General features: G+C 44.6%; 1 long non-coding RNA gene across 1 annotated transcript in view; it reads right to left on the minus strand.

The window, feature by feature from the left end:
* Window positions 1–20712: 20712 nt before the first annotated feature.
* The window catches only part of LOC140484663 (uncharacterized), a 39364-nt gene continuing 35598 nt past the window's right edge, over window positions 20713–24478 (minus strand). The window contains exons 3-4 of the long non-coding RNA XR_011962311.1: window positions 22190–22368; window positions 20713–20798 (exon numbers count right to left, since the gene is read on the minus strand). This is a non-coding gene — a long non-coding RNA (uncharacterized lncRNA). The remainder of the gene's footprint in view (window positions 20799–22189; window positions 22369–24478) is intronic.

Below are 24478 nucleotides of genomic sequence, written 5' to 3' on the forward strand. Positions count from 1 at the left end.
GATCCAGCAGTCAACCTGCACAGCTGCCTGACCCAGCAGTCAACTTGCACAGCTGCCTGATCCAGCAGTAACCTTGCACAGCTGTCTGACCCAGCAGTGAGCCTAAACAGCTGCCTGACCCAGCAGGAAACCTGCACAGCTGCCTGTTCCAGCAGGAAACTTACACAGCTGCCTGATCAAGCACTAAACATGCACAGCTGCCTGATGCAGCAGTAAACCTGCACAGCTGCCTGATCCAGCAGTCAACCTGCACAGCTGCCTGATCCAGCACTAAACTGCATAGCTGCCTGATCCAGCAGTCAGCCTGCAAAGCTGTCTGATCCAGCAGAGAACCTGCACTGCTGCCTGATCCAGCAGTGAAGCTGCACAGCTGTCTGATCCAGCAGTGAAGCTGCACAGCTGCCTGATCCAGCAGTGAAGCTGCACAGCTGTCTGATCCAGCAGTAAACCTGCACAGCTGCCTGATCCGGCAGTGAAGCTGCACAGCTGTCTGATCCAGCAGTAAACCTGCACAGCTGTCTGACCCAGCAGTGAATTTGCACAGTTGTCTGACCTCACAGTAAACCTGCACAGCTGCCTGATCCAGCAGTCAACTTGCACAGCTGCCTGATCCAGCAGTGAACCTGGACAGCTGCCTGACCCAGCAGTAAACCTGCACAGCTGTCTGACCTAGCAGTCATCCTGCACAGCTACCTGACCCAGAAGTAAACCTGTAATGCTGTCTGATCCAGCAGTAAACATGCACAGCTGCCTGACCCAGCAGAAAAGCTGCACAGCTGCCTGATGCAGCAGTGAACCTGCACAGCTGTCTGATTCAGCAGTAAACCTGCACAGTTGCCTGACCCAGCACTAAACTGCGTAGCTGCATAATCCAGCAGTCAGCCTGCAAACCTGTCTGATGCAGCAGTCAGCCTGCACAGCTGCCTGACCCAGCAGTCAACTGGCAAAGCTGCCTGACCCAGCAGTGAACCTGCACAGCTGTCTGACCCAGCAGTGAACTTGCACAGCTGCCTGATCCAGCAGTCAACCTGCACAGCTTCCTGATCCAGCAGTCAGCCTGCAAACCTGTCTGATCCAGCAGTAAACCTGCACTGCTGCCTGATCCAGCAGTGAAGCTGCACAGCTGTCTGATCCAGCAGTGAACCTGCAGAGTTGTCTGACCCCGCAGTCAACTTGCACAGTTGCCTGACCCAGCAGTGAACCTGCACAGCTGCCTGATCCAGCAGTCAACTTGCACAGCTGCCTGACCCAGCAGTGAACCTGCACAGCTGTCTGACCTAGCAGTCATCCTGCACAGCTACCTGACCCAGAAGTAAACCTGTAATGCTGTCTGATCCAGCAGTAAACATGCACAGCTGCCTGACCCAGCAGAAAAGCTGCACAGCTGCCTGATCCAGCAGTGAAGCTGCACAGCTGTCTGATCCAGCAGTAAACCTGCACAGCTGCCTGATCCGGCAGTGAAGCTGCACAGCTGTCTGATCCAGCAGTAAACCTGCACAGCTGTCTGACCCAGCAGTGAACTTGCACAGTTGTCTGACCTCACAGTAAACCTGCACAGCTGCCTGATCCAGCAGTCAACTTGCACAGCTGCCTGATCCAGCAGTGAACCTGGACAGCTGCCTGACCCAGCAGTAAACCTGCACAGCTGCCTGACCCAGCACTAAACCTGCACAGCTGTCTGATCCAGCAGTGAGCCTAAACAGCTGCCTGACCCAGCAGGAAACCTGCACAGCTGCCTGTTCCAGCAGGAAACTTGCACAGCTGCCTGATCCAGCACTAAACATGCACAGCTGCCTGATGCAGCAGTAAACCTGCGCAGCTGCCTGATCCAGCAGTGAACCTGCACAGCTGTCTGATCCAGCAGTGAACCTGCACAGCTGCCTGACCCAGCAGTGAACCTGCACAGCTGTCTGATCCAGCAGTGAACCTGCACAGCTGCCTGATCCAGCACTAAACCTGCACAGCTGACTGCCTCTGCTGTTTGGTTTCAAGTATCAATAGACATCTGAGTTATCTAAGTAGAATAAATGAACTGAAATTCAGAGCTGACCTTGAAGAACCCTGTTTGGGGGAGCTCAGCGTAGGGGAGTGACTAGTTTTTAAAGGTAACCTTACTGTTTATGGAATGAGCTGCCAGAGGAAGTGTTGAGGCTGATACAATTCCAACATTTAAAAGGCATCTGGATTTGTGCTTGAATAGGAAGGGTTGAGATGGAAAAGGCCAAATGCTGGTGAATGGGACCAGATTAGTTTAGAATATCTGGTCAGCAATGAATGAATTGGACGAAAGGGCCTGTTGCCATGCTGCACAGCTCTATGATTCAATGACTGGCTATTTTTAACAATCTGACATGATTAACTTACTGGACAGCTCCTTCTGCCTCCCAATTCATATCCCACCCAAAAGAAGCACTCTTTGTTCGTATTCTGGGAGGACTGGAAGGTTAGTCAACTACGCTTGGTATCACCATAAAGTTCTATCTTTTCATCATCTTCAATGATGCAATCTTCCAACTGGAGTCAAAAAAATCAGCCAAGGTTTTGGCTCCTGACTGTCACTAATGCCCACTGCAGATGGATATCGGGAGGCAGCGAGGCAAGTCTTGACTCTAATGCCACCTGAACCAACAACAACTTATATGTAGTGCCTTTAAATGTCCATAGGCACATGACAGGAGTGTTATCACACAACCTTTGACACTGTGCCACATAAAGGAGAAGGATGGGTAGACATTAAGCAATGAATTAAAAAGAAAGAAAGAGTTGGAGAGTCTGAGAGGTTAGGGAAGAGAATTCCAGAGATATGAGACACGACAGTTGAAGGCTCAGCATCCATGGAAGAGGAAACAAGGGATATGTAACAAGCCATGTTCAGAGAGTTCAGAGATCTCCAAATGTTGCAGGGCTGGGGAAGCAGGATAGATCATTGTTACTTATTGTCTACAGCAATGTGTGCAGTTTGGTCACTTGGGTATTTGTGCTGGGATGCGTCAGAAAACATAAGAGAAATTTGTAGAGAAAGGAAAGGAATGGGCTATCTAAGCAAACAAACCAAAGGCAGAAGTTAACCTTTAGGATACATAATCATCAGCAAATAATGTAACTTTTAAAAGCTGAAAAGCCTAACTGAAATTATGGAATGCCTAGAGTCTATCTGGGAAATCCAAAGCCAGTATCACATATAATAAGAAGTAATGTATGGAAAGAATTAGGAAACTTATTATCATGCATTCTCAATGTTCTGACTTGTCAAAAGATCATATATCTTCAGGAAATCTCTCTAAGCAGCAGCAAAGAATTTGTACTGTCACTTCCTCCCTGGAAGTATCTGCTCCTCTGCTCTTAATAAATGTGTCAGAGGAGAATTTGGAACTTGCCACCAATATCCCCAGAGTTGAGCTGAAATGAAGCTGCCAGTGAGATTTATGGGCAACATGTCAAGGTCACTTTAATTAAGAAATGAATAATACTGTATGGTGAACAGAGGAAGGAGAGACACCCACCTGTGATAATATCGCAATATTCTTCTGTTAAATGTCTGTACATTCATAAATAATCATATCCTGGTGCAAAAGGTTCACAGTAATTATTGCTGGCCTTTGCCTTTGATTGTGGCAAAAAAGCAATATAAAGGGACAATTAAAATGAACAATTTGAAGAGGTTATGTGGTAATTAGTAGTTGAGATGAGCAGTTCATATGGCTTTGATCTGGATCCTCTGGGATAGAGGTCTTTGGATTTGAGTTGAACTTGCCATCATTAATAGTGCTGAGGAAAAGGCGTACAAAGCACTTTCTATTTGTTTGGCTATTTTCACAGAATCACAGAAAGATACAGCACAAAAACAAACCAATCAATTCATTAAGTCTGTCCTTTTTTTCTCTCTCCTGATTAATTTAATCCCATCAATTTAATCCCATTGCCCTACTCTTTCCCCACAAATTTAAAGATTCTTCTTTTTCAGTCAATGCTCTCGTTTCTTTTAAAGAAGTTTGAGGGACTGCGACTGATTTCGGGGTAGAGGGCATTTTTTTCAAGTTTTTGCTCACTTCCTCTCCCATGCACTCCTCTTGTGTCGGCTTTCCAGGTTCAACTGGGTTCCAATCTGGATACCACTTAATTCCCTCTGTGTCCAAAGCAGAGGAGACTTTTTAAAGCCAGTCATGTGGGAAGGTCTATATAAAAGCTATTCCTTGTTAACTGAAATCTGAGGAAATGTCACTCAATCAGAAATATTCACTCTGATTTCTCTCCACAGATGCTACCAGACCTACTGAGATTTTCCAGCAATTTCTATTTTTATCTTTGATTTACAGTGTCTGCAGTCCTTTCGGCTTTTATTCCAATAGAGTCTGGGTGTTGGTTAGTTTAGATGGCTGCTTTATAATATAGAGTGATACCAACAGCATGGGTTTAATTCCCTCACGTTAGCTGAGGTTACCATGAACGCTACTCTGTCTTAACCTTTCCCCTTACTTGAGGCTTGGTAATCCTCAGATTAAACCATCATCAGTTGTTCCTCTGTAATGAGAGAGCAGCTCTATGGTCTAATAGGACTAAGTGACTTTACCTTTAGAGACCTGTGTACCAAATCAATTGTTCACATAATGGGTGTAAAATCCCGTCACACTATTTGTTGCAGAGCAGTGGAGATCTCCCAAGTCTTTGAACTGGTATTCAATCTATAATCAATAACATGCAACAAGTTATTTAGCCATGACTCATAGCTGTTGGTGGGATCTTACTATGTGTGGTTGGCTGCTATGTTTCTCTGCATTCAAAAACACTCAATTATGCTGGATTCCAGCATTTGATTGCACTGAACGTCCTGTGATCATGAAAGCTGCTCTATAAATGCAGATCTTTGTTCCATCATTCAAAGACTGATCTGAGTTGAATGCTACACAGGATCAGGCGGCACGGTGGCGCAGTGGTTAGCACTGCTGCCTCACAGCGCCAGAGATCCGGGTTCAATTCCCGCCTCAGGCGAATCTCTGTGTGGAGTTTGCACATTCTCCCCGTGTCTGCGTGGGTTTCCTCCGGGTGCTCCGGTTTCCTCCCACAGTCACAAAGATGTGCAGGTCAGGTGAATTGGCCATGCAAAATTGCCCGTAGTGGTAGGTAAGGGGTAGATGTAGATGTAGGGGTATGGGTGGGTTGCGCTTCGGCGGGGCGGTGTGGACTTGTTGGGCCGAAGGGCCTGTTTCCACACTGTAAGTAATCTAATCTAATAGGAACTGCTCCTGTATGTTCTTGATGAGCCATGAATATAATCAAGAGATTCTTTAACAGGCCGCTTGGCAAATTTCCTTCAGGTACAGGAAAGCAATTGCCTGCTTCAGACAGAATACAACCATTAGATCCAAAGAATTTCTTCCAAAGGGTTTTCAACTATTTGCAAAAGCTGGTAACAGAGAGAAATATTGTTGGTGATGTGACAGAATCACCACTGTTAAATCCGTGCCAGCAGTTTTGTCATTTTTGTATGTACCTCATCATTTACATAGTGAAGGTTTGTCAATTGTCTGTTTGCATCCATGCATCGCACTTTAATACAAAGAGAAATTGAGGGAGGAGGAATTATAGAAAAGAGATATTCAGGCCATGTATTAATTGCCTGAGTTATACTATTAAAGAACAAAGAACAAAGAAAATTTACTGTCCAGGAACAGGCCCTTCGGCCCTCCAAGACTGAGCCGATCCAAATGTACTGTCTAAACCTGTCGGTCAATTCCTAAGCATTTGTATCCCTCTGCACCCCACCTATTCATTCATCTGTCCAGATGCATCTTAAATGAATCTACCTCTGCTAGCAATGCCTTCCAAACGCCCACTACTTGCCACGTGCACCCCCCTTAAACTTTCCACCTCTGACATTGAAAGCATGACCTCTCGTTATTGAATCCTTCACCCTGGGAAAAAGCTTGTTTCTATCCACCCTGTCTATACCCTTCACAATTTTGTAAACCTCAATCAAGAGCCCCTTCAATCTCCTTTTTTCTAGTGAAAATAAACCTAACCTACTCAACCTCTCTTCATAGCTAGCACCTTCCATACCAGGCAACATCCTCGTAAACTTTCCCTGCACCCTCTCCAAAGCGTCCACATCCTGTTGGTAATGTGGCGACCAGAACTGTACACAGTATTCTAAATGCGGCCGAACCAGTAAGTTGAGCAGTAATGAGAGGAGAAATGCTGGAAATCCTCAGTGGACCACTACCATCTGGAAGGACAAGGGCAGCAGATATATGGGAACAATATCACCTGCAAGTTCCCCTCCAAGCCATTCATATCCTGACTTGGAAATTTATCGCCATTCCCTCAGTGTCACTGGGTCAAAACCCTGAAACTTTGTCCCTAACACCATGTGGGATTACCTACACTAAATGGACTGGAATAGTTCAAGAAAGCCCCTCATCACCACCTTTTCAAAGGCAACTAGAGATGGGCAATAAATATTGGCCATGCCAGCGATATCCACACCTCATGAATTCATTAGGGAAATACTTGAGCACGTATCTAATTTATTCACATGGCCTGGCTCTGTTGCCATTAGCAACAACTTGGAATTATAGCACCCTTTTTTTAATGGAGTATAACATGCCAAGACATTTCACAGCAGCATTAACTGAAGTGGAGCCACATCTGGTGACATGGTGTTTTCTTCTATTCATTCATGTGATGTTGGCACCACTGCCAATCTCAAATTACCCAGAAAGCAGTTAAGAGTCAACCATATTTTTTTGGATCCAGTCACAGATAGGGCAGACCAGGTAAAGTCGGCAGATATTATTTTCCCTAAAGAACATGAATGAAGCAGATGAGGTTTTACAGCAATGACTATATGGTCAACATTAGACTAGCTTTTTAATCCCAGATTTGTTTAATTGAAATTTCACCGCCTGCCTCAGTGAGATTCAAACCACTTTCATGCCCCCATCGTGGGGTTCTCGATTACTGGTCCAGCTGACATTACCATTACATCGCCACCTCCCCTTTTAATAAAAGCTTCGTAATTGAAGTAGATTTGAAGGAGCATTTAAGGAAGAAGATAAGCGTAGAGAGGGAACACCAAAGCTTAGGGCTTAGGAAACTGAGAGCTTCCATTGGTACAGCCATTAAAATCAAGCAAGAGACTGGAAATGGTGGAGTGCTCAGATCTTTGAAAGCTGCAGGACTGGAGGAGGGAAGTGTGAGGCCCTGAAGGAATCAGAAGACAAGATTGAGAATTCCGAAGTTTGACAACAGGAACCCACTTGGGCCTGCGAACCTACAGGGTGGATGGTGAAGCAGGCTTGGTGTGAATTACGATACAGCCAGCAGTATTTTGCATAGGGTTAGGGATGATTTGCAAATCACAGTTTTCACTGGGCTAGAATGAGGCTAAACGGGAGAACATTTCAACTCTTGTGCATGTGTACTAACATAGAGAATTAACTGCAATATTTTAATGAGAGCTGTAAAGCAGCAGCCTTTCCTGTAATATTAATATTCATGTTGCTTCTTCTGCAAAGAACATTCAGTTCTGAATGGTTATTACACTAAGCTGCATGATATTATCCAGTGACTTCAGCAATCTCATATTATCTATGGTGTTATTCGGACCAGACCTTCCCTGGAGTAGTCTTATTGAGTGGCTTGCTCATTAACAGTCAAGGTCACCTCTGCTGTGTTTTCAACAGAACCTTCAGAATGAGAAGGGAAGTTTAATTGATTTTCTCAAGAGCATTTCAATTGATTCATATTATTGGTGGGGGGAGGAAATTAATTTCCTGCACAGCTAATGAAGTAATACTGAGTGTTATAGGGGAGCAAATCTATCTAATTACACATTCATTGCTTGGCATGTTGCTTATCTCCAGTTTTAGTTTTTTCTGCTGCCTATACCTTGATTCACATCGAATATCGATCCACTGTCATCCCTACTGACCTACCATTTCACATGCTCAAGCACTATCTTGATTTTAAAATTCTCAAATGCCTCTATGGCCTCACCTCTTCCTATCACTGTAATCTCCCTCAGCAACACCCCACTCTATCACTGTAATCTCCCTCAGCAACACCCCACCCTATTACTGTAATCTCCCTCAGCAACACCCCACTCTATCACTGTAATCTCCCCCAGCCACACCCCACCCTATTGCTGTAATCTCCCCCAGCCAAACTCCACCCTATCACTGTAATCTCCCTCAGCAACACCCCACTCTATCACTGTAATCTCCCTCAGCAACACCCCACCCTATTACTGTAATCTCCCTCAGCAACACCCCACTCTATCACTGTAATCTCCCCCAGCCACACCCCACCCTATTGCTGTAATCTCCCCCAGCCAAACTCCACCCTATCACTGTAATCTACCTCAGCCACACCCCACTCTATCACTGTAATCTCCCTCAGCAACACCCCACCCTATTGCTGTAATCTCCGTCAGCAACACCCCACTCTGTCACTGTAATCTCCCTCAGCAACACCCCACCCGATTGCTGTAATCTCCCCCAGCCACACCCCACTCTATCGCTATAATCTCCCCCAGCCACACCCCACTCTATCGCTATAATCTCCCCCAGCCACACCCCACTCTATCACTGTAATCTCCCCCAGCCAAACTCCACCCTATCACTGTAATCTCCCTCAGCAACACCCCACTCTATCACTGTAATCTCCCTCAGCAACACCCCACTCTATCACTGTAATCTCCCTCAGCAACACCCCACTCTATCACTGTAATCTCCCCCAGCCAAACTCCACCCTATCACTGTAATCTCCCTCAGCAACACCCCACCCTATCACTGTAATCTCCCTCAGCAACACCCCACTCTATCACTGTAATCTCCCTCAGCAACACCCCACCCTATTGCTGTAATCTCCCTCAGCAACACCCCACCCTATTGCTGTAATCTACCTCAGCCACACCCCACTCTATCACTGTAATCTCCCTCAGCAACACCCCACTCTATCACTGCAATCTCCCTCAGCAACACCCCACTCTATCACTGTAATCCCCCTCAGCAATACCCCACCCTATCGCTGTAATCTCCCTCAGCAACACCCCACCCTATTGCTGTAATCTCCCTCAGCAACACCACACCCGATTGCTGTAATCTCCCTCAGCAACACCGCACCCGATTGCTGTAATCTCCCTCAGCAACACCGCACCCGATTGCTGTAATCTCCCTCAGCAACACCGCACCCTATTGCTGTAATCTCCCTCAGCAACACCGCACCCGATTGCTGTAATCTCCCTCAGCAACACCGCACCCTATTGCTGTAATCTACCTCAGCAACACCCCACTCTATCGCTGTAATCTCCCTCAGCAACACCCACTCTATCACTGTAATCTCCCTCAGCAACACCCCACTCTATCACTGTAATCTCCCTCAGCAACACCCCACTCTATCACTGTAATCTCCCTCAGCAACACCCCACTCTATCACTGCAATCTCCCTCAGCAACACCCCACTCTATCACTGTAATCTCCCTCAGCAACACCCCACTCTATCACTGTAATCTCCCTCAGCAACACCCCACTCTATCACTGTAATCTACCTCAGCCACACCCCACTCTATCACTGTAATCTCCCTCAGCAACACCCCACTCTATCACTGTAATCTCCCTCAGCAACACCCCACTCTATCACTGTAATCTCCCTCAGCAATACCCCATCCTATCGCTGTAATCTCCCTCAGCCACACCCCACTCTATCACTGTAATCTCCCTCAGCAACACCCCACTCTATCACTGTAATCTCCCTCAGCAATACCCCACCCTATCGCTGTAATCTCCCTCAGCCACATCCCATTTTAGTGCTGTCATCTCCCCAGCCCCATGCCATCCTATCGCTGTAATCTCTCTCAGCAACACCCCATCCTATCACTGTAATCTCCCCTAGCGACACCCCACTCTATTGATTTAATCTCCGCATTCCACATCCTCTTGCTGTCTCTGTAATTTTCCCCAGGATCAACCATCCCCATCTCTCTTATCTCCCCAGGCATACTTTACTGTCTAATCTCAGCCAATTTAGCTGCTCTAATTCTAACCCCCTTGAGCATTACCTCTTTGAATCACTTCACTATTTCTGTCTTCAGGTGCCTAGGTCCTATGGTCTGGAACACACTCACTGTGCTCTTTCTCACACTGTATCAACATTTTGTTTTAAGACCCTTACACAAAAACATTTTGTGTAAGAGCTATCACTTTGGCCACCTGACCCAACATGTCTTTCCTTATGTGCCATGTTTGGTTTTATAACTCTCTCTCAAAGTACCTTGAGACATTTTATTACTTAAAAGGCATCATGTGAATATAATTCATGTTGTTATTTTCAGTCACAAGTATGGAGGGTCTTGCAGCACAGTGATAGTGTCCTTACCTCTGAGATAGGAGACATAGTTTGAGTCACACCTGGTCTGGAGGTATGAGATAACATACTTGGCCAATTTTTTTTTAAAAAGCACCAGTCACAACTATAAGGTCTTTGTGGTGCAGTGGTACTGTTTCCTTTTGGGCTAAGAGTACCAAGTTCAAATCCCACCTGCTCCAGAGGTACAGAGTCACAGAGATGTACGGCATGGATACAGACCACTTGGTTCAATTTGTCCTTGCCAATCCTCAATATCCTTAATTAATCTAGCCCCTTTTGGCCCATTTCCCTAGAAACCTTTCCTATTCATGCACCCATCCAGATGCCTTTTAAACGTTGTAATTGTACCAACCTCCTCTGGCAACTCAATCCTTGTGCATACCACCCTCTGCGAGAAATGGTTGCCCCTTAGGTCCCTTTTATATCTTTCCCCTCTCACCTTAAATCTATGCCCTCTAGTTTTGGACTCCCCTACCCTGGAGAAAAGACCTTGACATTTCACCCGATCCATATCCCTCATGATTTTATAAACGTCTGTAAGGCCATCCCTCAGCCGTACCATCTCCGAAAACATAGCGGAAGCAGAAGTTGTGAGAGTTCTTGTGAGGGTGGCTGTGTCCCTATCTGTGAGCTAGGTGGCCTGAGTTCAAGTCCCTCCTGCTCCAGAAGTCTGTTGTAACATTTCTGAATAGGTCAGTTAAAAATATCTATAAAATGTTTGAAAGGATTTAATGAACCATAACAGAATTTCCAGCACTGGCACTCCTTGTGCTCAATATCTGGACTTGATCAGAGGGAAGCTTCAAATGCTGCCCGCTTTTAAAGGAGTGAGTGCTATTTTGCTGTTGTTTATTTTTCCAGCATCTTTTCCATGCCGATCTGTATTCTTTTATTGCTGTTTCATTTTACCTTATTCCCAATCGTTTTTTTGGCCCGAACATTATGAGAGACATCACAGGGTAGCAGGTTGTCAAACAGGCCAGGAGAAACTAAATGATGAAGGGCTTATGCCTGAAATGTCGACTCTCCAGCTCCTCGGATGCTGCCTGACCTGCTGTGCAGCGCCACACTTTTCAAGTCTGACTCTCCAGCATCTGCAGTGCTCACTTTCTCCCAGGCGAAACTAGATGACTCATGGCAGGATCTTAATGTGAAGTGAAGCAACTAAGTAAGAAATAATAGAGAAAGAAACAAGCCAAGCAAAACAAAACATGAAACAAAATCAGGGGGTAGGGGTTATGAGTTCATTCCTTTTAGGTGCTGCCATTCAAATCTCCCTGAGACTGATCTTCAATTTCTTTACTTGTCTCATTAGCTCTCCCTTTGGCCTGCATCATGACCTTCTTTGTCCTTTAATCTCTACTACCCATCAATCTAGCACAGACCTTCTCATTTCTTCTCCTTTCTGCCCACCCTTTTTTCACTTAGAACACGGAACATAGAAGAGTACAGAACAGAACAGGCCCTTCAGCTTACAATCTTGTGCCGAGGATTAATCCTAATCTGAAACAAAATAACCTAACCTACTCACCCCTCAATTCACTGCTATCTATGTGCATATCCAGCAGTCGCTTAAATGTCCCTCATGACTTTGCTTTCACCACCACCGCTGGCAATGCATTCCATGCGTTCACAACTTTCAGCATAAAGAACCTACCTCTGATGTCTCCTCTATATCTTTTTTCTAATATCTTAAAATGATGACCCTTCATACCAGGTAAAAACAATGACTGCAGATGCTGAAAACCAAATACTGGATTAGTGGTGCTGGAAGAGCACAGCAGTTCAGGCAGCATCCAATTTCGCTGCTCGTTGGATGCTGCCTGAACTGCTGTGCTCTTCCAGCACCACTAATCCAGACCCTTCATACCAGTCAATCCTGCCCTGGGGAAAAGTGTCTGGCTATTGACTCTATCTATGCCTCTCATTACCTTGTACACCTCGATCAGGTCACCTCTCTTCCTCCTTCTCTCGAGAAAGAAAAGTCCGAGCTTAGTCAACCTCTCTTTGTAAGACAAGCCCTCCAGTCCAGGCAGCAACCTCGTAAACCTTCTTTGCACCTCTCCAAAGCCTCCATATCTTTCCTATAATAAGGTGGCCAAAACTGGATACAATATTCCAAGTGTGGTCTCACCAGGGTTTTGTAGAGCTGCAGCAAAACCTTGTGTCTCTTAAACTCAATCCCCTGTTAATGAAAGTCAAAATACCATATGTTTTCTTAACAATCCTATCCACTTGGGTGGCAACTTTTAGGGATCTATGCATTTGAACACCAAGATCCCACTGTTCCTCCACAATGCCAAGAATCCTGACTTTAATCCTATATTCAGCATTCAAGTTCAACCTTCCAAAATGCATCACTTTGCATTTATCCAATTTGAACTCCATCTGCCATTTCTCAGCTCAGCTCTGCATCCTGTCAATGTCACGCTGCAGTCTGCAACAGCCCTCGATATTATCAATGGCACCTCCAACCTTTGTGTAATCGGCAAATTTACTAATCCACCCTTCAACCTTCTCATCCAAGTCATTTATAAAAACTACAAAGAGCAGAGGCCCAAGAGCAGAGCCTTGTGGGACATCACTCACCACTGACCTCCAGCAGAATACATTCCATCTACAAGCACTTTCTGCCTTCTGCCAGCCAACCAAATTTGAATCCAGCCAAATCTCCCTGTATCCCATACCTCCTGACATTATGAATGAGTTTACCATGGGGAACCGTATCAAATGCTTTGCTGAAGTCCATGTACACCACATCCACTGCCCAACCTTTGTCAACCTGTCTTGTCACCTCTTCAAAGAACAATAAGAGTTGTGAGGCATGATTTGCCCCTCACAAAGCCATGCTGACTGTTTTTAATCACGCTGTGCTTTTTCAAATAGTCACAAATCCTATTCCTCAGAATTCTTTCCAAAACCTTGCTGACTACAGACGTAAGACTGACTGGTTTGTAATTGCCAAGAATTTCCCTATTTCTCTTCTTGAAAAGAGGAACATTTGCCTCCCTCCAATTCTCCGGTACAACTCCCGTGCTGAAGCAAAGATCTTCACCAGCGGCTTAGCAACCTCCTTTCTCGCTTCCCAGGGCGACCTAGGATAAATCTGGTCTGGTCCTGGGGACTTATCAATTTTAATATTTGCCAAAATTCCCAGCACATCAACTTCATCAATCTTGATCTGCTCAAGCCTGTTTCCCAGCTCCTCAAGTTTCTCATTCACAATAAAGTACCTTTCCTTAGTGAACACCGAGGTACAAAGCTCATTTAGGGTTTCCCTTACCTGCTCAGACTCCGTGCATAAGTTCCCTACGCTATCCCTGACTGGCCCTACCTTCTCCCTGATCATTCTCTTGTTCTTCATGTATGAATAAAATGCTTTTGGGTTCTCCCTAATCCTCCCCGCCAAGCCTTTTTTGTGCCCCCTCCTGGCTCTCCTCAATCCATTTTTGTGCTACTTTCTAGTAAGCCTGTAATCCGCTATAGCTGTGTTGGATCCTTGCTTCCTCCACCTTATGTAAGCTGCCTTCTTCCTTTTGATGAGAAGCTCCTCTGTTCTCGTCATCCTAGGCTCCTTAATCTTACCCCTTCTTACCTGTCTCAGAGGAACAAATTTATGCATCACTTGCAACAACTGCTGCTTAAACAGTTTCCACATGTCTTTTTTTTTAGATTAAATTCTCTACAGTGTGGAAATAGGCCCTTCGGCCCAACAAGTCCACACCGCCCCTCCGAAGAGAAACCCACCCAAACCCAGTCCCCTACCCTATATTTACCCCTAACTAACGCACCAATACAATGGGCAATTTAGCATGGCCAATTCACCTGACCTGCACATCTTTGGATTGTGGGAGGAAACCCACGCAGACACAGGAAGAATGTGAAAACTCCACACAGACAGGCGGGAATCGAACCCAGGACCCGGTGCAGCGGGGCAGCAGTGCTAACCACTGAGCCACCGTGCCGCCCATATGTGCCCTTTCTATGGAACAATTGCTCCCAATCTGTACTTCCCAACTTCTGTCTGATAGTGTCATAATTTCCTTTTCCCCAATTAAATATCTTCTCTCGGTAACTGCTCCTTTCCCTCCGCTGCTATGGTAAATGTGAGGCAGTTATGGTCACTGTCACCAAAGTGTTCTCCCACCACGATATCTGACATCTGTCCTGGCAAATTGCCAACACCAAATCCAAAATGGACTCTTCCCTCGTCGGCATGACTAAGGAAACTCTCCTGAACACACCTGACAAAAATGGCTCCATCCAAACCATATACACTAAGGAGGTTCCAGTCAATATTGGAAAAGTTGAAGTTACCCGTAATACCGAATCTGCTACACCTGTTTTTTTCCAAAATCTGCTCCCTTGCTGTTCCTAACTTCCACCATACTGACTCAGTAAACAAACCTTCCTCAACAACCTTCATTTCTGTCGCTGTGATGCACTCTCTGATTAGCAATGCTACACCCCCTCCTATTTCTCAACCCCCCACTCCCCCCCACTGTTCCTTTTAAACATTCAAAACCCTGGAATGTCTAGCAACCATTCCTGCCCCTGTGAAATGCACATCTCCATTATGGCAGCAACATCATAGTCCCAAGTACTGATTCCATACTCTAAGTTCATCACTCTTATTTCTGACACTCCTTGTGCTAAAGCAGACACACTTTAACCAAACCTTTTGTTTCATCACATGAAAAACCTCCCTAATAGATTCACACATCCTGTCACTGCCCCACCTACAACTAACCCCCCTCTCAGATATGTAGCTCTGGTTCCCACCACTCCTGCCAAACTAGTTAAAACCCTCCCAAACCACACAAAAAAATCTCCCACCAGGATATTGATACCCCTCCAATTCAGGTGCAACCCATCCTTCTTGTACAAGTTCCACCTTCCCCAGAAGGCATCTCAATGGTCTAAGCATCTGAAGCCCTACCTCCTGCACCAGCCTCACAGGTTGTGTTTAGCTGCACTCGCTGCCTGTTCCTCACCTCACTGTCTCGTGGTACCGGTAGCAAACCTGAGAAGACTACTCTACTCATCCTGCTTTCCAGCTTCCAACCTAGCTCTCTGTATTCACTTTTCAGATCCTCAACCTCTTTCCTGGCTATGTCATTGGTGCCAGTATGTACCACAATTTCTGGCTGCACACCCTCTCCCTTCAGATTTCACCCACTTAAAAACAATCACTTACCTTTCCCAGTAGCCCTCGCTTCTCTCCACCCACTCTCCTCGCCACTCTGTGAAGAAAACGGGGCCCAAAACGTGCTCAAAACCCATTCCATTTCTAACTTATCTCTGTCCTGACTAAATGTTCCTGCCTGTCTCTCTTTCTCTTTACACTGATGCTGCCAGCTCTGCTGAGTGCTTCCAGCATATTGGCTTTTACTTCAGATTTCTAGCATTAGCAGTATTTTGCTTTTGTAACTATGCTGCTCAAAACTGACCTCTCTGGCCATGCTTTCGTTTATCTGTCCCACTATCTCTTTTAGTTATTTGACCCAGCTTATAGTCCAACAGGCTCATTTTGAACTTTCCCACATAGATGAAATAGTCAAGAAAGCACAATAATGCCTCTTCTTCCTCAGGCAGAATCCAAACTGGCTGAGGGGAGCGGCCACAGAGGATCCCTGCTCTGACCGTCGGTTCCCTTTCCTCCACCGACAGTAACCCAGCTGTCCTTATCCAGCCAAAATGGCTGAGGGGAAATTTGGCATGTCCATAAGGACTCTCACCAACTTTACAGATGCACCATAGAAAGCGTGATGCCTGGGTGCATTACGGTCTGGTCCAGCAGCTGCTCTGCCCAGGACTGTAAGAAACTGCAGAAAGCTGTGTGCACAGCCCAGACCATCACAGAAGCCACCTCCCATCCATGGACTCCATTTACACTTCTCAGTGCAGCAGGAAAGGCTGCCAACATCATCAGGAAGACCCCTCCCACCCTGGTAATGGTCTCCCACAACCCGTCCATCAGGCAGAAGAAAGAGAAGCTTGAACACACGTGACAATAGGTTTAAGAACAGCTTCTTCCCTGCTGTTATTACATTGATGAATGGAGTCTCCAATTTCAAATAATATCGATCTCATTAATGTTGATCTTGCTTTGCACATGTCCTGTGCAGTGTAACTTATATGGCTCACTTTGTCTAAACACACTATGATCTGTATGTCCTTGTTTGCTATGATCTGCCTATATTGCTCACAAAACAAAGTTTTTCACTGTACTTAGGTACACACAACTACGATAAATCAAACCAATCAAATAAAATCATAAGCTTTTGGTGCGTTGCTCCTGTCGAAAGGACCTGTTGGACTTATCACTTAGTGCCATGTTACTTCTAACTTTGTCCACTCCAGTCGAACAGCAGCACCTCCACAATGTAGTTATTTGCCCAGCCATTCAATTTTTGTAAACCCTGTTAAATTACACCTCCTCTTTCAACATAATATAGTAATTTTAACAGCAAACTTAGACATTTTGTTTGTAATCATTTCACCAAGGTCATGATTAAATGTATGAACAGCCCTTGTATCAGGATTTATGTTTTTACCATTGCTCTAGTCACCCCTCTCTTGGACTAAGTCATCCTTATTCAAAGACTGCTCTCCGTTTTATTTTGTCAAATCAATTTTCTATCCAATTTACTGCTTCACCTCCAAATGCACAAAACTTCTGTTTTTTGCTATAAATCTCTGTAACAGACTGCTCAAACATTGTTTGCAGAGACAGAACACCAAGCCCATTCCCTTCGTCCGGTAGTCCAATTACATCTCTCAACTCCATGCTGAAAGAAAGAGAAGGGCCAGATCATGGAGCAACACAATAAAGAGACTGGAGATCTGAACTAAAGACTGAAATTGCTGGAGAAACTCAGCTGATCTGGCAGCATCTGCAAGGAGAAATGAGAAATAATGTTACGATTGGGAAATTGTGATACGATTAAAACACAAAGGTGAGATTGAGGTATTTCTGGTCTGGGGGTCAGTGTTGCTTAGTCCAAGAAATATGTGAGGCATAATCATCATTTAATCAAGAAGAGTTTTGTACTTTTAATCAAATCAATCATTTTGCATTCCTCTTTTAACAATAAAGATTAATGATTAGCATAAAAACCAAAGGAACTCAGATGCTGGAAATCAGAAACAAAAAACAGAAATTGCTGGACAAGCTCAACAGGTCAGGCAGCATTTGTGGAGTGTTCTGTGGAAGGATCTTGGACCCAAGACATTAACTCCACTAATTCGCTCTACTAATGAGTAGCATGTTCCATTATTGATGTCTAACTAATCTGCAATTAGCAGATCTGCACCTCTGATTTACCTTAAAGAATTTCTGGTCCTCCAGTATAATCTATGTTTTCAAGAAGTGAGTAAACAAGTCACAGATGGCACATTACCAACTCTCAATGAATGTTTTGGAACTTTCACCTCAACACTCAACTGGAGATTTATTAAATCAGAAATTTTATAATTGCTTATTCATCCAAACTTTATTTCTACATGAGGTAATTGCTCTTACAGATATAAATCTTGAGGAATTTACTTGAAGGTTGATCCTGGCAAGGTTTTGTTCTTCCTTCATGCTTTTCCAATATGAAGATACCCATATTGAAGTCCTTTGTAACTTTGGGTGATGACACGTAAATGTGTAGCAATGAATTAGTCACCCATTACATATAACGCTCAATTTTCACCATGGAAGTGAAAGGTTGAAAAATTAGGTATATTTTCTCCAAGCAGCCATAGTTATAATCTGCCATATTAAATCACAGCAATTTTTCTCACATTAGGAAACTACTCCATTTATTTTTAATTTATTTTATATATATGACTAATCTCTGAAGTAACACAAAAAGTACTCTTTCTTCTTGTTTTCGATTTCTTTTTCAAGCACATAAGACTAGGTTCAAATATTTCTTCTGTCTGCCTAAATATTTTCCATTTTTGTCATATATGTTTCTCTTTCAACATGTTCTGTAATTTGATCTTCCTCAATTCATGTGTGATGATCTACATTTGCAGTGACCGCTTTTGTGTTGTAGCTTAAAAATGTGTTGCTGGAAAAGCGCAGCAGGTCAGGCAGCATCAAAGGAGCAGGAGAATCGACGTTTTGGGCAGAGGAATCCTGAAGAAGGGCTTATGCCCAAAACGTCAATTCTCCAGCTCCTTTGATGCTGCCTGACCTGCTGCACTTTTCCAGCAACACATTTTTAAGCTCTGATCTCCAGCATCTGCAGTCCTCACTTTCTCCTAGTTGCTTTTATGTTGTAACCAGGTACATTAGCCTTCATTAGTTTCTGCCTTTTGTGCCCATTACATTCAACTTAATGACCCTTCGTCTTACGATTGTTGAAAGTCACAAACACTCCATCTGCTGCTCACTTCTGACAGTCTGGGAAGTATCACTGTCATTAAGGCTTCTGTCATGGTCTGTTCCTTTAATAAACTGAGGTAGGAAGCAGTCTTGCGTAATATTGATAATATTGTATGTTTTCTTCCTACTCAATAGCTGACTACTTATTACAAATGAAAATCTAATTGATTCACAATGTATTTGTGACATAACCAATGTGCAGTATGATTATTTTAGAACATATCAATTTCATGTAGTCTGGTTAATATAATTGACCAAAGTTAATCCTGGTCACTAATCAATAATGCCTCCCTGCTCATGACCTTGTGAACATTCTGTATTGCTGATGCCCTCTTGTCATGGCTGACTGTACTAATTGAATGTCTAGACTAGATTGTAAACTGAGAGACAATGGCAACAGTTGCAGTGAAATGGTGCCTGCACATCTCTAGACGCTACTTTTGCTTCTGCGGGTAGCAATATCAATTATTACAAGGCTACTGGACCAGGCTGCTACATAACAGGGTGAGGAACCAGAAAAGGACCCACATCTAAATCAGTTGGAATGAGGAAATTGAATCCCTTGCCGTCGAGCTTTCTGAGCTAACTGATTTCATCAGAGACCCTATAAAGACTGTTGTGGTAGCAGTCTGTGTGATGACAAGGTCTGGTGTGTGGGAGAAGGTGCTCAGGTCATGAAATTTGTAGGGTTCCCAAGTGGAAAATGAGATGCTGTCCCTGCAATTTGCACTGAGCTTTGCTGAAACACCGCAGCAAGGCTGAGACGGAGATAGTGGCCAGGGAACAGGGTGGGGTGTTGAACTGGCAGGCAACCAGAAGCTCAGGGGCATTTTTGCAGGCAGAGAGTGGGTGTTCCACAAAACAATTCCGTTTCCCTCCTACAACAATGATACGGTCCCCCTGGTCCTCACCTACCACCCCGCCAGCCTCTGCACCCAAAGGATTGTAAGCTACCATTTCCACCACCTCCAGAGGGATGCCACCACCAGACGCATATTCCCCTCCCCTCCCTTGTCAGCCTTCTGCAGGGACTGTTCCCTCCTTGGTCCACTCCTCCTCCATTTCCAAAGTCTTCAGACAGCCCCATGGGACATTCCCTTGCAATCGCAGAAGGTGTAAAACCCACCCATTTACCTCCTCCCTCCTCACCATCCAAGGGCCCAGGCATTACTTCCAGGTGAATGCAGCGATTTACCTGCACTTCACTGAATGTAGTCCACTGTATTGGCTATTCTCTACATCCGAGAGACCCAATGTAAACTCAGGGCATGTTTCGCCGAGCATCTCAGCCAGGCCCACAGGGGCCAACCTGATCTCCCAGTCAGGGCCCATTTTAATTTCCTTTTCCACTCACTTTCCTTGGCCTCCTCCATTGCCACAGTGAATCAGACTGCACATTGGAGGAACAGCACCTCATCTTGAAGAACTGAAGAACTCAACATGAGACCTCAAATTTCAAATAGCTCCCTTCCTATCCCCTGACCCTCCCTTCCATTCCTCTGATCGACCCTTCCTTCCAGCTACCAATCAGATTCATTCCTCGAATTGACCATCCAGATGGTACCATCTACCTGTTGATGGACTTATCCCTACCTCACCACCCTGCCCTCATTACCCCTTTATTTGCAGCTCCCCCGTATACCCACCCCCATCCCGAAGAAGGGTTATACCTGAAACGTTGACTTCTCCACCTCCTGATGCTGCCTGGCTTGTTGTGGTCTTCCAGCCTCCTGCTTGTCTACCATGTGGTCTGGTCTACATTGGAGAAACAAAGTGCAGAACTGCTCAGAGTGAAGACGGCCTTGGCCAGGTGGAGGAGGGGGCTGGTGGGGCCTTTCTTTCCAGGTAGAAGCAGAGAGCCCTGAGGCCATCTTGACCGTGTACAGACGAACCTTGATTATCCGGCATTCGAATAACTGAATTTCGGATCATCTGAGTAACAACGCAACGTCCTGCTGCATGGCTAACAATATTATCCAGCATTGATTAGCCGGCATTTGATCAATCCACCGAAATACTCCCCGTCTGTGTTCTTTGGATAATCGAGTCTCCTCTGTAAAGGGAAAAGGAGATGGCTGGAGCCCACAAACTAGAAATTCAGAAACTGGTGTAAAGTGTCAGAAGAATATGGATGGATGAAAGTGGGAAGGGACTGGACAAGGAGAGAAAATTCCTCTCACGATAGGAAGAGATGAGTCCTGTGGGACAGGAGCAGGCAGAAACAATGGGTCTGCCCAGAGAGAACTGTTAGTGGATTTTGGGAAGGAGGTAGAAGTGAACTGTGTGGGTTTGGGGGCTTGTGAACTTGGAGGCAGCAGGAGGGAGATTACCAAACGAAATGAGTGTAGTGACCATTGTGGACATGATAGCCTGGTGCCCATGGTGGAGTCATGGTCCGGGGGAGATAGGAGGAGGCATCTGTGAGTTGGCACTCCACCTCCACAGCTTGAAGGTGAGTACATCAGAGAACAACAGCACCACCCTTGTTAAATGGTTTGATTACAAAAGTCAAGGTTGGATCTGAGAGCATGCAGTGCAGTCAATTCAGAGGGAGATAGGTCATAATGGTTGAGGGGGTCAGAGAAATTAGGGTAACCAATGTCTTGTCGACAGTTCTAGATGAACAGATCGATTGCAGGTCAAAGGCCAGAGGGAAGTGTCCAGGTGAAGGGAGAGGCCTGGAGGTGGGTGAAGGGGTTTGTGGGACAGGGAGAGGACTCTAGTTCAAAGAAATAGGGCACAAAAATGGATCCACACTCATATGCACATTCTGGGCCAGTGTCTCCATCAGCACTGGCTCAGAGCTGCTCTGTCACATTTCCCCACCATCCCAGTTCCACTTCATCCTCCTGCTCATTTGAGGTTGTAACAAGGAACTTTTTCTCTTCCTTTCAGGCATTGACACCTTCCTCCTCTCCCCTTCCCTCTGGCTCCATCTCCTCTACTAACCCCACCTCCTGTTTATTTATTTTCCCTTCTGACCTTCCGCCCTCTGATGCTAAACCTTCTGTTCTCAGCAACAGTCTTAGTTTTGTCCCTCTGTGCTCCCACCTTAATGAATCTTGAGTAAAACCTGACATTGAACTCTTCTTCCATTGCCTTCACCTCCTGCTGAATTTCTCCAGCAATTTCTCTTTTTGTTTCTGATTTCAGTTCTTTAGGTTATTCTAAAATCTTACCAATGACTGAGGTCAGGCTAACCAACCCATAGTTTCCCATCTTCTGCTTCCCTCCCTTGTCAAACAAGGGTGTTGGATTAACCATTTTCAAGTTCTCTGGGACCCTCCCTGACTCCAGTGATTCCTGAAAAATCACTGCCAATGCTTCTACAATCTCCTCAGCTATCTCCTTCAGAACTCTGAGATAGAGTCCATCTGGTCCAGGTGATTTTAGAACTTCCAGCTTCTCCAGCACCTTTTCCTTTGTGATGGTCATTACACTCACCTCTGCCCCCTGACTCTCTTGAAGTTCTGGTGTGTTACTGGTGTCTTCCGTTGTGAAAACTGATGCCAAATAGTTATTCAGTTCCTCCACCATTTCTTTGTTCTTTACTACTATTTCTCCAGCCTCATTTTCCAGTACAGGTATTTCTTCTATACGTGATGGTTACGTTCTTGTGTAACCTTATAGAAAAATCCTGCTTTAGAAACAGCGCTTAAAGAGTTGGCGGTGTAATCAAGTTAAAGTCAACACATGTTTTAAAAGTTTGTGCTTTGGAAACAATGTCCCCAGTTTGTCTAATCACATTACAGAGAATTTGTGTTAATGAACCGCACATTATAGAAAAATGACCTTTAGTCAAATGTCCACTCCTGCCCCGTCTTATATTTTAAAAAGTTAAAAAACTTTTGCAATCTTCTTTTATGTTACTAGCTAGTTTACCTTCATATTTCATTTTCTCCCACTTATAGCTTTTTTAGTTGCCTCTGTTGGTTTTTAAAAGCTTCCCAATCCTTTGGGCTTCCCACTAATCTTCACCACATTGTATGCTTTATCTTTTGTCTTTATGCTATGACTTCCCATGTCAGCCATAGTTGCCTCAGCCTCCCCTTATTATGTTCCTTCTTCCTTGCGATGAATTTCTGCTTTGCCTGCTCCAGACACTCCTGCTATTGCTGCTCCACCATTTTCCCAGGTAGGCTCCCCTTCCAGTCAACTCTGGCCAGCTCCTTCCTCATGTCTTTGTAGTTAGCTTTCCTCAATTGTAATACTGTTACATCTGATTGCTGCTTCTCCCTCTCAAACTTCAGGGTCAATTCTATCATATTATGGTCAGTACTTCCTAGAGGCTCCTTCAACTTAAGCTCACCTTAATCAAACCTGCCTCATTACACATCACCAAATCCAGAAATCAAGTGGGCTCTACCAGAAGCTTGAAAAAAACCATCTCGTAGACAGTCCACAAATTTGTTTGTTTGAGATCCACTCCCAATTTGATTTTCCCAGTCCACCTGCATATTGAAGTCCCCCATGGTTATTATAATCATCCCCTTTTTGCATGCATTTTCAATCTCCTGATTTACTTTCTGTCCCACATCCTGACTACTGCAAGGAGATGTTCTCAAACAGTTACAATAGATTTGTAGGATAACCAAATCAAAGGAAGATTAAGCAGGTGAAAGCTGTTGTAATTTAACTCTGATTGAGCTAATTAATCTGTGTGTATGTATATTATCACGAATCTTATTATCTTGTGGTCATAAATAGGATAATCTACATATAGCTGAATGGTGTTTACACCCTCGCAGATAATTTCTCATTTGCTTTTAACGGTTTACCACTTGACTATCAAATAGTCAGTTCATGATTACTTATTCATGGACATCATCATTTGTTATTAAGTGCAAATTCCTTTAAAGTCCCATGGGATTTTTACATTTGATTGTCCCATAAATCTGCACAAAGCCCTCAGATTATGGAATAACCTATTATAGGAGAATGCAGACTTTTGAGATGTGATTTCGTTTTGACAATTTCAATGATTTAATAGCATATAGACTGTAAGAGAGGATTGTTTCCAGCATGCTTTATGGGCACTTTGTGGTTTCCATGTTAATCTATTGGGTCATTGATCCCTTCACAGATTCTCTACTTCCTGGTACTCAGGGGTTTGGGTGACTGCACTTACACGCTTCAAAGGTTACTCTGTTTTTACTGAGTTAATGCTAGGCTATCCTTAGTGTCTAACATACCTTGATTGTCCTCATGCAACAGTAAGGTTCTGTCTTTCACTACTGCAACACTTTATTTAACCATTGAAAAAAACACACTCTTAGAACACAGGTGTAGAACATAGAACAATACAGCACAGGAACAAATCAAACTAATCCCTACTGCCTGCCCCTGGTCCATATCCCTCCATTCCTTGAATATTCATGTGCTTATCTAAAAGTCCCTTAAATGCCCCTATTGTATCTGCCTTCAACACCATGCCGGTAATACGTTCCTACATCTCTCTGTGTAAAAAAACTTGCCCTTCACATCTCCTTTGAATTTGCCCCCTCTCATCTTAAATGCATGGTCTCCAATATTAGACATTTCAACTCTGGGATAAAGATTCTGACTGTCAATCCTATCTATGCATCTCACAGTTTTACAGACTTCTATCAAGCCTCCCCTCAGCCTCTGCTGCTCCAGAGAAAATAGCCTGAGTTTTCCTAGCCTCTTCTTATAGCTCATACCTTCTAATCTAGACAGCATCATGGTAAACCCCTTTTGCACCCTCTTCAAAGC

The sequence above is a fragment of the Chiloscyllium punctatum genome, chromosome 13 (genome assembly GCF_047496795.1).
Source record: "Chiloscyllium punctatum isolate Juve2018m chromosome 13, sChiPun1.3, whole genome shotgun sequence".
NCBI lineage: Eukaryota > Metazoa > Chordata > Chondrichthyes > Orectolobiformes > Hemiscylliidae > Chiloscyllium > Chiloscyllium punctatum.